Source organism: Nerophis lumbriciformis, linkage group LG07, assembly GCF_033978685.3.
Source record: "Nerophis lumbriciformis linkage group LG07, RoL_Nlum_v2.1, whole genome shotgun sequence".
Taxonomy (NCBI): domain Eukaryota; kingdom Metazoa; phylum Chordata; class Actinopteri; order Syngnathiformes; family Syngnathidae; genus Nerophis; species Nerophis lumbriciformis.
The window spans coordinates 5,942,501-5,962,228 of record NC_084554.2 but is presented as its reverse complement, the minus strand read 5'-3'; the positions used below and the strand labels follow the sequence as shown (position 1 = coordinate 5,962,228).

Below are 19,728 nucleotides of genomic sequence, written 5' to 3'. Positions count from 1 at the left end.
ACATACGGGCAAGGAAAAACTCACCCCAGTGGGACGTCGACGATAAAGTTTGCAACTTTTGGTCGCTGATAAAAAAGCCTTGCCTGTACCGGAAGTAGCAGACGAGTAGCGTGACGTCACAGGTTGTGGAGCTCCTCACATCCGCACATTGTTTACAATCATGGCCACCAGCAGCGAGAGCGATTTGGACCGAGAAAGCGACGATTTCCCCATTAATATGAGCGAGGATGAAAGATTCGTGGATGAGGAAAGTGAGAGTGAAGGACTAGAGGGCAGTGAGAGCGATTCAGATAGGGAAGATGCTGTGAGAGGCGGGTGGGACCTGATATTCAGCTGGGAATGACTAAAACAGTAAATAAACACAAGACATATATATACTCTATTAGCCACAACACAACCAGGCTTATATTTAATATGCCACAAATTAATCCCGCATAACAAACACCTCCCCCCTCCCGTCCAAATAATCCGCCAATACAACTCAAACACCTGCACAACACACTCAATCCCACAGCCCAAAGTACCGTTCACCTCCCCAAAGTTCATACAGCACATATATTTCCCCAAAGTCCCCAAAGTTACGTACGTGACATGCACATAGCGGCACGCACGTACGGGCAAGCGATCAAATGTTTGGAAGCCGCAGCTGCATGCGTACTCACGGTACCGCGTCTGCCTTTCCAACTCAAAGTTCTCCTGGTAAGAGTCTCTGTTGTCCCAGTTCTCCACAGGCCAATGCTAAAGCTTGACTGTCATCTTCCGGGAATGTAAACAATGAAACACCGGCTGTGTTATCCGGCACAACAGTCAAGGGGTGCATTCTACGGCGGGGGTGCGTTATCCGGCACAACACCTGCCGCAATACACCGCTTCCCACCTACAGCTTTCTTCTTTGCTGTCTCCATTGTTCATTGAACAAATTGCAAAAAATTCACCAACACAGATGTCCAGAATACTGTGGAATTTTGCGATGAAAACAGACGACTTAATAGCTGGCCACCATGCTGTCCCAAAATGTTTCCACAACCCGTGACGTCACGCGCAGGCGTCATCATACTGAGACGTTTTCAGCAGGATATTTCACGCGAAATTTAAAATTGCACTTTAGTAAGCTAACCGGTCGTATTAGCATGTGTTGCAATGTTAAGATTTCATCATTGATATATGAACTATCAGACTGCGTGGTCGGTAGTAGTGGGTTTCAGTAGGCCTTTAATTTCCATATCTGCTCACTTGTAGCCTTTAGGCTACAATAAGGTTACCTCTTATGTCAACCAGGACTGCAGAATTGTTGATTGATGACTGTGGCGTTCTTAGTGTCATAGTGTGTGTAGCTAGTATGTTCCAATAGCAGCAGAAGTGCACTTTTTGGAGAGCTGTATTATTTTCAGTTTTTTGCCCAAGGCACTGATTTTATTTAACACTATATTATTATTTACACACCTATAGTGATCACAGAGACGGGTTGTTTTTGTGTTACTGTATATATTAGTTTTTCCTGAAAAATCCCACTTAATATACTTTGGGTAACAACAGTCAACATGTATTTGTTTTATTTTATTTTTTTAGGGGGGGTAACAGCAGTCAATCTTTTTTTTTTTTTTAATTATAAAATAAAAGTGAGCTTTTGTTAAACCAAATATTGTGTGTTTTTTTTCCTGGATTCGATAAGAGAATCGATAAGGAATCGGTTCGATAAGAGAATTCGATAATGGGCTCGAACTCGATAATTTCTTATCAAACATCATCCCTACCGACTCCGAACCCTGGTTGGCCAAACTCTCTCTCTACATGACTCTGGAAAGGAGCACACATCAGTGACGCCAGTAAATACACAACATTGTTACTATGTCTTACATTGTTGTGTTCATATATGTTTATATTGTTCACAAAATGAAAGTTAAAATCATTGAATGATCTTGAAAACTTCCCCTGTATTTCCAGGGTGGTGTGATCAATACCAACATGTACAGTAACGTCCACAAACACTTGCACTTTGTCAGCAAAGTTCTTGTAAAGAAAAAAAAGAAAAGAAAAGAAGAATGTTGCTGAGCTAATGCCCCGCCTATCCTCCCCCGAGTCACTAACCACTTCATCTGGGACACAAAGGACAAGACAAAAAGTGATAGACAGCTTTAAGGACTTCAACACAAAATGTATGCATCCTTTCTAACAGCCACTGGGGGACAGTAGAGGTAACTATTCCAGCAAGGTTTTACAAGGTCTGACTCAAATTGCCTTCCTGATTTGTGTGACTACACTCTGGCAACCCATGTTGTCTGATATTGTCCTCAAACATACATTTTGCTACTGTAATGGCACGCTGGAAAAGGCTGACATAGTCCCTAACCACAAGTACACACCTGTTGCCCTGAGATGTAACAGGTAACTCAGTAATATTCATCGCGGCAGATCCTATCATGCTGAAATGTACCATCTTTATCTTTCATGATGGTCACTGCGGTTAAGCGGCTTGGATCAAGTGTCCAGTCAATGTTTGGCTTTTCCGTGTCTAATTTCACATGTCACTTTCCTTTTCTTGGATGCTTTGCCACCAGAAGATTCAGCCTCATGCTTTTTCCCCTCCTCCCACTTTTAGTACTTTGGCCACAGCGAGTCAATCACATGAATTGCTTCAGCTTTGGTTTTTACTTCCTGATCCAACCCTGGCTTGGAATTTAACCCTGGCTTGGACTCTAACCCATGCAAGGCAGAACTGCCAGATATGACTGACTATCACAAACAGAAATAAAACTATAAAATGGGTGAAGTCAGCACAAAGTGTCAGATGGACAGAACAACTGTGCCAAGAGCCAAGGTCAAAGATTTTCTTCTGCTTGAAGACGGCACCATATGTAACATACACACACCTTGATGAGTTACCCACTAGATTTCTAAAGTCTGTGCTGAGCAGTTTGTCACCACAATTCCTTCATCTAGTTAACGTCTCACTTCAGACTGGAACCTTTCCAAAGGCCTTAAAAGGGCTGTTTGCAACATTTACACAGATGTCTCGAGGGCGCTAACTTTCCAATTTATTTCACACAGCATATCCCTCCTTCTTTCAGCTTCTAGACCGTAATGATGTAACTACATACGTACGTAACACTTGGATAGGTTAGTGCATCTGCCTCACAATACGAAGCTCCTGAGTAGTCCTGAGTTCAATCCCGGGCTCGGGATCTTTCTGTGTGGAGTTTGCATGCTGCGTGGGTTCCCTCCGGGTACTCCGGCTTCCTCCCACCTCCAAAGACATGCACCTGGGGATAGGTTGATTGGCAACACTAAATGGGCCCTAGTGTGTGAATGTGAGTGTGAATGTTGTCTGTCTATTTGTGTTGGCCCTGTGATGAGGTGGCGACTTGTCCAGGGTGCACCCCGCCTTCCGCCCGAATGCAGCTGAGATAGGCTCCAGCGACCCCGCGCGACCCCAAAAGGGACAAGCGGTAGAAAATGGATGGCTGGATGGATGGATAGTTAGCGTTAGCTGTCATTGAATGTAAATCCTATCCTAACAATAGCAGGATTTCAAATTGTTTGTTGCCTCTCTTGGACTGCTTTTGTACGTGTGCACGCGTTCTCTGCACGTACGTGTTGACCAGACAGGGTGAGTGACCGCCGTAAATAACAATCATTTTGTACAGACCAGTAAACATTTTTATTATAAAGGTACAAGCGGTAGAAAATGGATGGATCGATGGAACCTTATAATGGTAAAAGTAATAGTCTTTATGCCACAGTATTGAACAACAATCTGCCCATATCAAACCTGCCAATTTTGGGCAAAGTCCTGAAAAAAGGTGTCTCTCAAAAGCCGGTGATGTGCAATACCACTGATTTTAATTCAGATCTGATACCGAGTAAAATCCAGGCTGGTATCGGCAATACGGGTCCGATACTGATACTTTTCGCAAATATACTTAATGGGTCTGGTAATGTTTAAAAAGTAGTGCATTTAATTAAGGATCTCGACGATAAATACGCTTCAAACCCAGACCCGACACTATATAAAGAACGCCTTCGCCTACAAACTGACTTTGACCTTATGTCTGTTAATAGAGCGAAATTACAACTGCTCAAATCCAGACAACGATTTTTTGAATCTGGGGAGAAAGCTGGCAGGCTCTTATCCCACCGGGTCAGGGAGGAAGCATCTTCGAGGCTAATCACGTCTATTCGCTCTAACACAGGAGAACTACATACTGATCCAGCTAAGATTAATGAAACATTTGCTGCATTTTATACAACGTTATATACCTCAGACCGCCCCCCTTCCTCAGATGAGCTGTTTGGCGATAAAACATTCCCACAGATAGAATGTGGGGCTGCGAGGGGCCTGGGCCAGCCCATTAGTGTCATTGAGATCACAGAAGCCATCAAATCCTTACAGAGCAATAAGTCACCCGGCCCGGATGGCTTCAGTGCAGAATATTACAAGACTTTCTCCAGTGCTCTTGCTCCGGCTCTAAGAGACATGTATAATGAAGCTTTTCTGCAACATCGCCTCCCAGAAACCTTATCGAGGGCCACCATTTCTCTCATCCTAAAAAAAGAGAAAGACCCCCTGCTTTGCAGCAGCTATAGACCAATTTCGCTCTTAAATATAGATCTAAAAATTATATCCAAGGTTCTCGCTCTCCGGCTCCAAAGGGTGATGCCTTCCATCATCTCGTTGGATCAAACAGGTTTTAGGCTAGGCCGGCAATCCTCACACAACACTCGGCGCCTCCTAAACATTATCCATTCGCCAAACCCTTCGACCCCGGAGGTGGTAGTGTCCCTCGATGCGGAGAAAGCCTTTGACAGGGTTGAATGGGAATATCTATTTGAAGTGATGGGTCGGTTTGGTTTTAACGAAGATTTCATTCTCTGGGTTAAACTTTTGTACTTGTCCCCTGTAGCCTCGGTACGTACAAATAATACACTATCCGCCCCAATTTTTCTAAAAAGAGGCACTAGACAAGGTTGCCCGTTATCTCCACTACTGTTTGCTATTGCGATAGAACCCCTTGCTCTTTGGCTGCGCGCTGAGGCGGGCTTTAAAGGTATCACCCGGTCGGACACGTTGCACAAAGTCTCGCTTTACGCGGATGACCTGCTCCTGTACATCTCGGACCCTGCTAGCTCACTCCCGGTAATATTTGACATTTTGGAGCGGTTTGGCACACACTCTGGTTACAAACTTAACTACCAAAAAAGTGAGCTGTTTCCGATTAATTCCTTAGCCAAACAGTTACCACGATCTCTAGCGGCATTCAAATGGGCACATGACGGGATTCATTACTTGGGGATCCTTATTACTCCGGCTATGTCTGATATGCTCCGGGCAAATTTTTTACCTCTAATTGAAAAGATGGAGAAGAACTTTGCCCGCTGGTCTGTTTTACCATTATCTCTCGCTGGCCGGATCAATCTGATCAAGATGATCACTCTGCCTAAATTCCTTTACCTTTTTCAACATATCCCCATATTTATTACTAAATCATTTTTCGATAAATTAGACAAATCAATATCTAAATTTTTATGGGGGGCCGGATCGGCTCGAATCCGCAAGTCTGTCCTACAGTCTCCCAAATCTGAAGGAGGGCTTGCTCTCCCCAATTTCAGACAATACTATTGGGCGGCTAATGTACAGAAACTCCCATACTGGATGGATGGAGGCTCTCAGACCCTTCCGGCCTGGGTATCCCTTGAAACGGCAATCCCACACTCCTCATTACATTCTTGCTTATGCTCATCACTCCCTTTCCCATTTAAACTTGAAGGTGCAAATACCATCATATCAATCTCCATTAAAATATGGAACCAGCTACGAAAACACGTGGGTTCTCAGGGCCCATCTATATTGACCCCGCTACTTAAAAAACAATTATTTAAACCTGCCCGTACTGACCCCGCATTTATGACTTGGCACGATCATGGTATCACCACTGTGAAAGACCTCTATGCAGACGGAGTGTTCTCATCCTTCACTGAACTCTCTTCCAAATACGATCTGCCGAACTCCCACCTTTTTCGTTTCTTTCAGGCGCGGGACTTCGTAAAGAAGCAGTTCCCACACTTTCCAAATCGTCCTCCGGAAACTCTTATAGATACATTGTTATCTTTGAGCCCTAATCATAAGAAATGTATCTCCGTGTTATATACCTCCTTAAGCTCAGTTGCTCCAAACTCTATATCAGTGATAAGAGCCTCGTGGGAGAGCGATCTTAATACCAACATATCCGATCAACACTGGAACTCGGCCCTGAAACTGGTTCACTCCTCCTCAATATGTGCCCGTCATAGTCTCATCCAATGCAAAGTAATCCATAAAATTCACTACACTAATTCAAAACTATCCAAAATCTACCCCACTGTTAGCAATACCTGCAATAGATGCAAACAATCTCCGGCTGATCACGTCCATATGTTCTGGTCCTGCTCTAAACTATGTTCCTTTTGGGAGGACATTTTTGACACAATTGGAAAAGCATACGGTCAAAACTTTCCTCCCAACCCATTATCAGCCATTTTTGGCGTATGCCCCGATAACATGTGCCCGGTACCACTAAAACGCGCTGTTGCTTTTACGACCCTGCTGGCCAGGCGATTGATCTTGTTTAATTGGAAGCTGGCTCGCCCCCCATCACACGGCCGTTGGATTAGAGAGGTTCTCTACAATCTAAAACTGGAAAAACTTAGGTTTTCGCTAAAGGGCTCGGTTCAAGCATTTGAAAGCTCACGGAGCCCTTTTTTGCTGTATGTCAACTCTCTTGACCTATGCCCAGACGCAGATGAGGAATAATCTCCCTTTTATTTATTAGTATTATTTTATTCAATTTTTTATTTTATTATATATTATTATTATTATTATTAATTTTTATTTTATTTTATTATTATATATATATATTTATTTATTTTTTATATATATATCTGTCTGTCTCTGGCCGCGTATGTGTGTGTGTGTGTGTGAGAGAATGTGTCTGTCTTTGTCGTCCTACTTGTTACACAATTGCGCCATTTGTCCCTCGTTAGTGGGACCTGAGTGGGGTGGGAGGGTGGGTGGGGGGCTTGGGTTTTAAGGGAAAGGGTGTGAATCATTTACTGCCTTTAAAATTGTACTGTTTTGACTTGTACTTTTTTCTGTCTGTTTGAAAATGCCAATAAAAAAAGTTTGGAAAAAAAAAAAAAAAAAAAAGTAGTGCATTTTAAGTGTTGCTGATCTTGGGGAATCATCTTCAAACGATATAAAGTCTGAGGGCGAAACAAATAATGGTGATATTCTGCACTAAATGCATTATCTTGTCTATAGTCAACTCTGTATGAAGTGTCTTCAAATAGTCTACATAAAAGGAAACATACACTTGCTGTTTTATAATACTGACTGACTCATTTTACTTGCCGGTAATTTTCTTAAAGGGGAACATTATCACCAGACCTATGTAAGCGTCAATATATACCTTGATGTTGCAGAAAAAAGACCATATATTTTTTTAACCGATTTCCGAACTCTAAATGGGTGAATTTTGGCGAATTAAACGCCTTTCTAATATTCGCTCTCGGAGCGATGACGTCACAACGTGGCGTCACATCGGGAAGCAATCCGCCATTTTCTCAAACACCGAGTCAAATCAGCTCTGTTATTTTCCGTTTTTTCGACTGTTTTCCGTACCTTGGAGACATTATGCCTCGTCGGTGTGTTGTCGGAGGGTGTAACAACACGAACAGGGACGGATTGAAGTTGCACCAGTGGCCCAAAGATGCGAAAGTGGCAAGAAATTGGACGTTTGTTCCGCACACTTTACCGACGAAAGCTATGCTACGACAGAGATGGCAAGAATGTGTGGATATCCTGCGACACTCAAAGCAGATGCATTTCCAACGATAAAGTCAAAGAAATCTGCCGCCAGACCCCCATTGAATCAGCCGGAGTGTGTGAGCAATTCAGGGACAAAGGACCTCGGTAGCACGGCAAGCAATGGCGGCAGTTTGTTCCCGCAGACGAGCGAGCTAAACGCCCTGGATGTCTTGGCTCACACCGTCCCGAAGATGATCAAGAGAAGAATATCGACCCTAGCTTCCCTGGCCTGCTGACATGAGGGTATGTCTCCAGAATGTATTAATTGATGAAAATTGGGCTGTCTGCACTCTCAAAGTGCATGTTGTTGCCAAATGTATTTCATATGCTATAAACCTAGTTCATAGTTGTTAGTTTCCTTTAATGCCAAACAAACAAATACCAATCGTTGGTTAGAAGGCGATCGCCGAATTCGTCCTCGCTTTCTCCCGTGTCGCTGGCTGTCGTGTCGTTTTCGTCGGTTTCGCTTGCATACGGTTCAAACCGATATGGCTCAATAGCTTCAGTTTCTTCTTCAATTTCGTTTTCGCTACCTGCCTCCACACTACAACCATCCGTTTCAATACATGCGTAATCTGTTGAATCGCTTAAGCCGCTGAAATCCGAGTCTGAATCCGAGCTAATGTCGCTATAGCTTGCTGTTCTATGCGCTATGTTTGTTTGTGTTGGCATCACTATGTGACGTCACAGGAAAATGGACGGGTGTATATAACGATGGTTAAAATCAGGCACTTTGAAGCTTTTTTTAGGGATATTGCGTGATGGGTAAAATTTTGAAAAAAACTTCGAAAAATAAAATAAGCCACTGGGAACTGATTTTTAATGGTTTTAACCCTTCTGAAATTGTGATAATGTTCCCCTTTAAACTTAATGTTTAATTAGTGGAGCCCTCAGATGTAAAGACATTGGTGCATCTAATGGTTTCTTCTCTAAATGCTTGTGAGTGTCAAATGAAGTGAGGTCAGTAACGTCTTGCTGATGATAAATGCTTTCAATCTTCAAAAACAATATTTTTATTAAGAGTGTAAAAATCCACTCCATCCCATTTGAAATATCTTTTTTAATGGTCGCTTTTATATTTGTCGCTAAACCTTTCTGCACCGATTCAGGTAAGTAAACAGTAGCCTAATGGGACTCTAGACCAGGGCTAGCCAACTCGTGGCTCGCGAGCCTCATGCGGCTCTTTGGCTGGTTTCATGCGGCTCTTAACTCTATTAGAAAAAATTACAATTAAAAAAAAAAATTACAAATTTAAAAATACAAACCCCGTTTCCATATGAGTTGGGAAATTGTGTTAGATGTAAATATAAACGGAATACAATGATTTGCAAATCCTTTTCAACCCATATTCAATTGAATGCACTACAAAGACAAGATATTTGATGTTCAAACTCATAAACTTTATTTATTTTTTTGCAAATAATGATTAACTTAGAATTTCATGGCTGCAACACGTGCCAAAGTTGTTGGGAAAGGGCATGTTCACCACTGTGTTACATGGCCTTTCCTTTTAACAACACTCAGTAAACGTTTGGGAACTGAGGAGACACATTTTTTTAAGCTTCTCAGGTGGAATTCTTTCCCATTCTTGCTTGATGTACAGCTTAAGTTGTTCAACAGTCCGGGGGTCTCCGTTGTGGTATTTTAGGCTTCATAATGCGCCACACATTTTCAATGGGAGACAGGTCTGGACTACAGGCAGGCCAGTCTAGTACCCGCACTCTTTTACTATGAAGCCACGTTGATGTAACACGTGGCTTGGCATTGTCTTGCTGAAATAAGCAGGGGCGTCCATGGTAACGTTGCTTGGATGGCAACATATGTTGCTCAAAACCTGTATGTACCTTTCAGCATTAATGGCGCCTTCCCAGATGTGTAAGTTACCCATGTCTTGGACACTAATACACCCCCATACCATCACAGTTGCTGGCTTTTCAACTTTGCGCCTATAACAATCCGGATGGTTCTTTTCCTCTTTGGTCCGGAGGACACGACGTCCACAGTTTCCAAAAACAATTTGAAATGTGGACTCGTCAGACCGCAGAACACTTTTCCACTTTGTATCAGTCCATCTTAGATGAGCTCAGGCCCAGGGAAGCCGACGGCGTTTCTGGGTGTTGTTGATAAACGGTTTTCGCCTTGCATAGGAGAGTTTTAACTTGCACTTACAGATGTAGCAACCAACTGTAGTTACTGACAATGGGTTTCTGAAGTGTTCCTGAGCCCATGTGGTGATATCCTTTACACACTGATGTCGCTTGTTGATGCAGTACAGCCAGAGGGATCGAAGGTCACGGGCTTAGCTGCTTACGTGCAGTGATTTCTCCAGATTCTCTGAACCCTTTGATGATATTACGGACCGTAGATGGTGAAATCCCTAAATTCCTTGCAATAGCTGGTTGAGAAAGGTTTTTCTTAAACTGTTCAACAATTTGCTCACGCATTTGTTGACAAAGTGGTGACCCTCGCCCCATCCTTGTTTGTGAATGACTGAGCATTTCATGGAATCTACTTTTATACTCAATCATGGCACCCACCTGTTCCCAATTTGCCTGTTCACCTGTGGGATGTTCCAAATAAGTGTTTGATGAGCATTCCTAAACTTTATCAGTATTTTTTGCCACCTTTCCCAACTTCTTTGTCACGTGTTGCTGGCATCAAATTCTAAAGTTAATGATTATTTGCAAAAAAAAAAAGTGTATCAGTGTTGTCTTTGTAGCATATTCAACTGAATATGGGTTGAAAATGATTTGCAAATCATTGTATTCCGTTTATATTTACATCTAACACAATTTCCCAACTCGTATGGAAACGGGGTTTGTATATACATAACATTTTTTTTTAAATCTATTAGTGCCCACGAGGTGTAGACGCGACAAACTTTTTGATGTCGGAGGCCCACGTTGCTGTGTTACTGTACTGTAGTATATCTACTGTCCCTGGCGTTTGCCGGGACAAAAAACACTACATTTCCCAAAATGCAGCGCGACCGAGACACACGGCCTCTTCATTGACTTCCGCTCAGCACAAAGAGGGCGTTTTCTCAAAATCCAGCTTGTAAAACACCGTGGCGTTCAACACGCGGCCTCTTCTATCGGCCGTGATCGTGATCATCACGAAAAAAAAAGGAAATACTTGGATTACAATACTCGGATTACTTTTTTCGCCCGGCTTAAGCCGGTTAGAGTTGCACATAAGAAGAAGAAGAAGAAGAAGCCGAAGCCGGTTTGAGTGAGGTCAAAGGTGCATGTGCGTGAGATCACAGTAGTAAACCATTTGTGACAAGTTCACTCTCAAAATGGCAGGGAAAAAAAAGCACAGCAAAAGGAAAATAAGAAGAACACAGGGAATTTTAACAGAGTGGGAGAGTTGATATTTTTTTGTTGAACGTAATGGCAAGCCATTCTGCCTTATACGTCAGGCGTCATTAGTGCATTTCAAAGCTTCAAAGCTTCAGCATCACTTTAGCTTACTCTATGCCAGAGATGTCCAAAGTGCGGCCCGGGGGCCATATCCGGCCCACAGCTAATCGTTTACCGGCCCCCCACACATTCTGCAAAAATTGCAAAATAGTATTGCAAAAATTAAAAAAAACATTTTAAAAAAGTGGAATGAGGTGAAATTTAACTAGAAAAAGTTGCAATGTTGACACAAAAGCTGCCATGCAGGCTGTTTTTTTTTCTTTTGTCTTTGTTTATTTATTTTTTTTTTGCCATTGCTCAAAAAAAAAAAAAAAAAAAAAAAGACAAAAAATCTATGTTACAATGAATTATTACTTAAAAAAATTCACTTTAAAATGTTTTATGTGGAAAAAATATTGCATATATTGTGTGGTTGCCATATAAAACATCAAAGTTTTATTTGACAAAAGAGCATAAAACAAACAAAATGATAGTTTAAATGTAAAGTCGACAGATATATCTGAAGTTGATCTCGTAATTTAAGTGTGAAAAGTAAAAAAAATAAATAGTAAAAATGTATCACTTTATGAATGGGAGACCTTTTGGATCCCAAATATATTTAGTGGGATTTTATTTAACTTTTCACTGTGATTACTCAAAAATATTAAATAATTCAAATCAATGGTGTCCTGCATTATTGATCTTTTTGGGCTCTAATTACTAAATACTGCATATTTTGTCATGACTTGGTCTTGGGTGTTAGCTTTTCCGGGATGCAACGGAAAGTTGGCTCGGGCGAGACGGGAATGAAGGTACATTTTTATTTAAACACTATAAATACAAAACAAGGAAGGAAACAAAAGGCGCGCACAATGGCGGAGAACAAACTATGAAACCAAACACTTGCACAAAGGCAAAAACTATGAACAACAAAAAACACTAACTGTGGCAATAATAAACAAAACTTACTTGGCATGGACAAAAAGGAGCAGCGTGAACGATGGACATGAAAAAAAGAGTCAGAAATGTGCAGAGCATAAATGTGGGGATGTCGTCAGAACGACAAACTGAAAACAATGAACTTAAATACTATAGACATGATTAACGAAAACAGGTGCGTGACTCAAAACGTGAAACAGGTGCGTGACGTGACAGGTGAAAACTAATGGTTGCTATGGTGACAAAACAAAAGTGCACAAAAAGTCCTAAAACAAAACCGAACATGACTAAAACAAAAACATGATCACACAGACATGACATATTTCAGTTTTACTATAAAACAAAAACAAAGTTGTCTTTGACAAAAAAGGCATAAAACCTGTTCTTTTTTTACTTGATATCAACCTGAAGTTGATATAGAGATATACTGTAAAAAAAATAAAAAATAATTTGACTTACTTTTAACATTTTAATGACTGAGACCCTTGACCGTTGACTGGTCCCTGGGAGCCCTAAAGGTTAAAAAAAAAAATCTATATCTTTTGTTATGGTTTGAAAATGCAAAATATCAAAATGGCCCCCGTATGCTTAAATTCTTCCGTGTGTGGCCCTCAGTGGAAAAAGTTTGGACATCCCTGCTCTATGCTAACATCGACCAGGAATTTCCAAAAGGGACAGAACTTGGCAAGCTTAAGCTGGCCACTTTGAAAAGTCAGGCAGAAAAGCAGGAACAGTTTCTCCAAAAATGTACGAAGCACTCAGAGAGCTTGGAACATTGCACAGGCTAGAAAGCCATGCAATGAAGGGGACTTGGTTAAAAAATGCCTCAGTGACGCTGTTGAAATCTTGTCTCCTGAAGACGACAAACTAAAAAGAAGGGTATCAGAAGTCCAACTGTCCCGCCACACTGTTGAACGCAGAATATCGGACATTAACACGGCTATTGAATCACAGTTGCACTCTGACCTTCAAGCATGTGAGTATTTTAGTTTCGCATTGGATGGCAGTTGCAAGACAAGCCTCAGTTGGCAATATTTGCACGGTCTGTGTCAAACCATTGTGTGATAAAAGAAGAACTCCTTGATATTGTGCCATTAAAAGACAGAACCTGTGGCATAGATGTGAAAGAAACAATGATGGTGTCATGTCTGTGATCATGTTTTGTTTAGTTATGTTCTGCTTGGTTTTTGGACTCTTTGTAGTTCCTGTTTTCACTCCCTTGCCTTGGCACCATGACGACCATTAGTTTCACCTGTTTCACGTTTTGCACTCGCGCACCTGTTGTCCATCATGTCTGTATTATTTAAGCCTGTCATTTTCAGTTGGTCTGTCTGGCGACATCACTGTGCTTCATGCCATGTTTACGGTTTCATGCTTAGTTCACGCTGCTTGTTTCATAGTCCATGCTGCCCTGTTCACGTCACCGCAAGTAAGTTTTGTTTATTAATGCCACAGTTAGTGTCTTTGGTTTCATGTTCATAGTTTACGTCTTAGTGCTAGTTTTTTTTCCAGCATTAAGTTTTGTGCCTCCGCTGCAAGCGCCTTTTATTTGTACTTTATTTATAGTCAGAAATAAATTATGTATTTACCTTCACGCCATGTCCACTCCAACTTTACTTGCATCTCGGGAAAACAAACCCCCCACAGTCCACGTTGTGACAGATGGCTGCATTTTCGAAAGCAAATCTGCCCATACAGAAACTATCTGCAATAGCCAAAGATGGACCACCAGCCATGATGGGATCTGTGAATGGGCTTGTGGGGCTGTGCAAAGCTGACCAAACATTTTCCGAGTTTTGGAATTTCCACTGCATTAGCCACAGGGAGCAACTCGTGTCTAAATCATTGAATTTAGACAACGTCATGAAGCCCGTGATGGAAATGGTCAACTACATCCGCACACATGCAGGAATCTTATCGCTGAGCTGGACCAAGGATTTCCAGTTGACCTGCCGCTGCACTGCACTGTGAGGTGGCTGTCAAAAGGTAAGGTACTCTCGCTTTTTTGAGCTTTTGGATGCTGTGAAACTGTTCATGGAAGAGAAGGACTAGGACTACCCCGAGCTCTCGGACCTCGAGTGGATTATGGATCTGGCCTTTTTGGTGGACATGCTGTGTCACTTGGACAGACTGAACCTGACCCTGCAGGGTAAGTTAAAAATGCTGCCTGACCTGGTGCAAAGTGTGTTTGCGTTCATCAACAAACTGAAGCTGTTCAAGGCGCATATTTAAAAGGGAGATTTAACGCATTTTCCCACTCTGCTAAAAGTCACCAGCACCGCCCTGAAAAAGAAAAGAGACAGATATGCGACACTGGTTAAAAACCTGCACGAAAGCTTTGTGACCCGGTTCCATGATCTCCAACTGAAAAGGCCACAGATTACATTCCTCGTCGACCCATTTAATGCGGATACAGACTGTTTGAAAGCCCCGCTCGTCACAGATGAGGCTGAGGCTGAGTTGGAGATGATCGATCTTTGTGAGGAGGACCAACTGAAAGCTGCTTGAAGGGAAGGGACCATTGAGTTCTGGAAAAGTGTTCCAATGGAAAAATACCCCAATGTCAAACGAGATACTGTCAATGTTTGGGTCAAAATACATCTGCAAGTCTGTGTTTTCTACACTGAAACATGTGAAATCAAAGCATAGATCTGTTCTGACTGACACCCATGTGAAATAATTTCTTCGTGTGGCAATTAACAGAATACTAGCCAGATTTGAAGAGGATTGTCCACAACAAGTGCCAGAAGTCCCACTAAGCAACATGCATAGTAAGAGAAAAAATATTATATTTTTGTTTGTGGACTTGGTTAAACTGAGAGTTTGTGTGTGTGCATACTTGCCAACCCTCCCGGATTTTCCGGGAGACTCCCGAAATTCAGCGCCTCTCTCGAAAACCTCCCGGAAGAAATTTTCTACCGAAAATCTCCCGGAATTCAGCCGGAGCTGGAGGGGGCGTGGCCTCCAGCTCCGGCTGAATGCGGACCTGAGTCCAGTGTGCGCACACAAGGAGACCAAGCAGAAGAACGAGACCGTAGTCGAAGAGCGCAGGGGAGACACTTCTCCAGGGCCGATGTATGCTCAGGGCAACACCCTTCACCTTACCCGGCAGTGGGTCTCCACAGCGGACGACTTTAGGGTGAATGATGAGTCCAGCGATTAGTTGCAACTCTTGCTTTATTGATTGCTTGCACACAGCCAATCCAACACAAAACCAACTAGTCCCTCCCCGCACTCACGCTACCGCTCCCTCTCTTCTCTCGCCCACACACTCACTGACGTCACTCACCTCACATGCTCACCTATTAAAGGGCCACACACACACATACTCTACTCTCATAACACAGTGCAGTTAGTAGAACAACTGTGTTTTCATTACTGTGTATTTGATAGGTGCCATTGCCCCGGAATTGAATTGCATTGTACTTTCAAGTACAACAATGAGTAGATGAGTGTTATGTGTGTGTATATGTATAAATAAATGAACACTGAAATTCAAGTATTTCTTTTATTTATATACATAATAAAATAAATAAATATATATATAGCTAGAATTCACTGAAATTCAAGTATTTCATATATATATATATACATATGTATATATATATATATATATATACATATATGGTATATATATGGTATTTACCGTGATGACGGACTGGCACTGTGTCGCGCCTCGCCAAGGAGCAGCGAGAATACCAAGAAGCGCATATGCCAAATTTTCAAAGAGAACGGCCTACGGATCACGATTGAAGCCAACAAGCAAACCGTCAACTTCCTTGACGTCACTTTCAACCTGAGAAATAACAGCTACCAACCATTCACGAAACCCAACACAACACTCCAATACGTGCACCATGACAGCAACCACCCACCCACCACCACGAAAAGTATACCTACCGGAATCAATAAAAGGCTATCGATGCTGTCATCTAGCAAAGCTGAATTTGACCAAGCAACCCCCCCGTACCAAAAAGCCCTTGATGAAAGCGGATACAATTTCACCCTCACCTATGAACCCACGCCAGGAAACCAGCCAAAAAAGAACAGAAAACGGAATGACATCATCTGGTACAACCCCCCATACAGCAAAAACGTCTCAACGAACATTGGACACAAATTCCTCAATCTGATTGACAAACACTTTCCCAAAGACAACATCCTAAGAAAAGTATTCAACAAGAACAACATTAAATTGAGCTACAGCTGCATGAACAATATACGACAAATCATCTCAAACCACAACAAAACAATTGCAAATGAGCCGTCGGCCCTCAGACAGAGCGACTCCAAAACCAACAAAGGATGTAATTGTCGAAAGAAACCTGATTGCCCTCTCAACGGGGGGTGCTTACAAACATCAGTTGTCTACCAATCTAAGGTAATACGCAAGGACATTAACACATCCGACACATATGTAGGATTAACCGAGGGAGAATTCAAAACCAGATGGAACAATCACAAGGCTTCTTTCAGGAACAAAAACCTGCGAAATACCACAGAACTCAGCAAACACATTTGGGACCTCAAAGACAATAATGTTGAATATTCAATAACATGGCAAATTCTTGCATCCAGCACACCTTACAATAGTGGTAATAAAAGATGCAACCTATGCTTGAAAGAGAAACTGTTTATTATTTACCGTCCAGACCTGTCATCCCTCAACAAGCGCAGCGAAATTGTAACAACATGCCGCCATAGACGGAAACACCTCCTAGGTAACACATGAGCCAATCACCACGCCCCTAGGCCAGCCTGTACCCACCCACTCTGTGCCCTATATAAACCATGGTATGCGAATGCTCCCATTAAAATCTCCTGACGATTGAGGGTACCCCCCCTCATGAAACAGGCCTGTAGAGATGAAATAGTCTTGTGATTTTTTCCCACACATACATATATATATATATATATATATATATATATATATATATATATGAAATACTCAAGTTGGTGGATTCTAGCTGTAAATATGCTCCTCTCCTCTTAACCATGCCCCCAACCACGCCCCCCACCCCACCCCCGACCACGCCACCCACCCTCCACCTCCCGAAATCGGAGGTCTCAAGGTTGGCAAGTATGTGTGTGTGAGACAGTGCACACAATGTTAATTGTTGAAAATAACTGGCCTGTGGTCTTAGTACTGTAGGAGTCATGTTGGTGTGTGACATTAACAATAAATCTGGCTGAGCAGAGGTTTGTGTGTGTGTGTGTGTGTGTGTGTGTGTGTGCGTGTGTGTGTGTGTGTGTGTGTGTGTGTGTGTGTGTGTGTGTGTGTGTGTGTGTGTGTGTGTGTGTGTGTGTGTGCGCGTGAGGAAGGGATGGGGTGATGTTCATGTGTGCTCATGTGTAGGATGTGGCTCTTTGCAGTAACACAGTAAAAAAAAGTGGCTCTTAGTCTCTGACTGGTTGGCCAACCCTGCTCTACATCATCAATTAAGCGGGGGTGTATATTGTAGCGTCCCGGAGGAGTTAGTGCTACAAGGGGTTCTGGGTATTTGTTCTGTTGTGTTTATGTTGTGTTACGGTGCGGATGTTCTCCCGAAAGTTTGTCATTCTTGTTTGGTGTGGGTTCACAGTGTGGCGCATATTTGTAACAGTGTTAAACTTGTTTATACGGCCACCCTCAGTGTGACCTCCATGGCTGTTGACCATTGCATTCACTTAAGTGTATGTAGAAGCCGCAAATATTGTGTGACTAGGCCGGCACGCTGTTTGTTTGGAGGAACAGCGGACGTGAAGACAGGATGTAGAGGACGCTAAAGGCAGTGCCTTTAAGGCACGCCCCCAATATTGTTGTCCGAGTGGAAATTGGGAGAAATTCGGGAGAATGGTTGTCCCGGGAGATTTACGGGAGAGGCACTGAAATTCGGGAGTCTCTCAGGAAAATGGGGAGGGTTGGCAAGTATGGGTTAGGGTCAGGGTTAGAGGGTTAGGGTCAGGGTTAGAGGGTTAGGGTCAGGGTTAGAGGGTTAGGGTCAGGGTTAAAGGGTTAGGGTTATAATAAGGCCATGCCGAATAAGGCGTTAATAAGTACTTAATAATGACTAGTTAAGAGCCAATATGTTACTAATTTGCATGTTAATAAGAAACTAATTAATGGTGAATATGTTCCCCATACTAAAGTGTTACCATGTTTTTTGTACTGGTGCATAAAATGAAGCGTGCATGAACATCACCTTGTTCAAAGAACAAAACCAACACAGTGCATAAACTCACAACAAATGACACACCTGCAAATCAGTCAGCTGTTGCCGTATCCGTAATACGCTGATAGGGAGAAGTTTGTATTTACACGATGAGTCGGGTGTGTCTTGACCTCCGCCGAACCCCTGAGGCCGACTCACCAAACCCCTAGGGTTCCATGGAACCCAGGTTAAGAACCACTGGTTTAGTGATTGACAATAAGATAACAAGAAATGTGTTTTTTAAATATATGGCCACTCCTCCACCTTTTCCAGGACGATGGCATGGGAAGACATTATATGCATTAATAGCAACGTCCTTGTCAGAGACTGCTTTACTTAGCCACCTTAAGATAAGATAAGGAAGTCTGCATTTTCTTGCTGGAATCCAGATTTTGACTAAGTCTAATTTTGGCAGGAGACTCCTATTATTGAAATGGAGGCCTGACCCGGCTCTAAATTCATCAGCAGTACTGATGTTATTGAAGCTGGGTCCTGGATTTGGTTGCACATTGCCTGATAGCAGAAGTAAAAGCAATATCAAGATTTTCTGTTTCATTTTGTGAGATAACCCAATGAAAACATTCTTTGGCGGAATTTGCGGCCCGCAGCTAATCTTTTAACGGCCCACGACACATTCTACAAATAATATATATAAAAAACAAATAGTGTAATAAAAGAGGTGAATTGTAACAAAGAAAAGTTGCATTGTTGATTGTAATAAAGCTGCCATGCAGGTTGTTTTCTCTTTAAAGCTGTCATTGCTCAAAAATAATAATGAATCAAATTTGATGTTATTATCACTTATTTAAACTATTCAAGGCTCCAATTACGTCACTTAAAACATTTGACTTCAAAATATTTTTCCGGGAAAATATTGGATATTTTGTGTTTGCCTTAAAAGCAAAAGGTTTTTGACTAAAAGGGCAAAAACAAATAAAAATGAAGAAGCTGTCACATACTCGCATGGCTGCTCTAGTTGTGACCCCAAGATGCAGGAGACAGGAGGACGACGTGCAGGTGAGAGTCTTTTAATTCCAACAGGGAGCACAAGGAGGTGCAGCAGGGAAGTGCACAGAAGCATAAGCAGCATACAGCAAACCAGAGTAACCTTTAACAAAACAATCCTTGAGCCCTGACTGGAGGGCGAGGCAGGCATAAATAGAAGCCAGCTGGTTAGTTCAAGTTAAAGTAGCAATGATTGTTACACACACACTAGGTGTGGTGAGATTATCCTCTGCATTTGACCCATCACCCTCACCCCATGACCAGGTGTGGCCAGGCTGCCAATCAGCGACAGGTGAGGAGGGAAAAGCGCTCAGGGAGACAAACAGGAAGTGGGACCAAAATAAGAGCGCTG

General features: G+C 42.4%; 1 protein-coding gene across 1 annotated transcript in view; it reads right to left on the bottom strand.

Annotated features, from left to right (window-relative positions):
- Positions 1-19,728, bottom strand: part of LOC133609869 (retinal-specific phospholipid-transporting ATPase ABCA4-like) — a 600,088-nt gene that overhangs the window by 194,196 nt on the left and 386,164 nt on the right. The gene's annotated exons all lie outside the window — the stretch shown is intronic.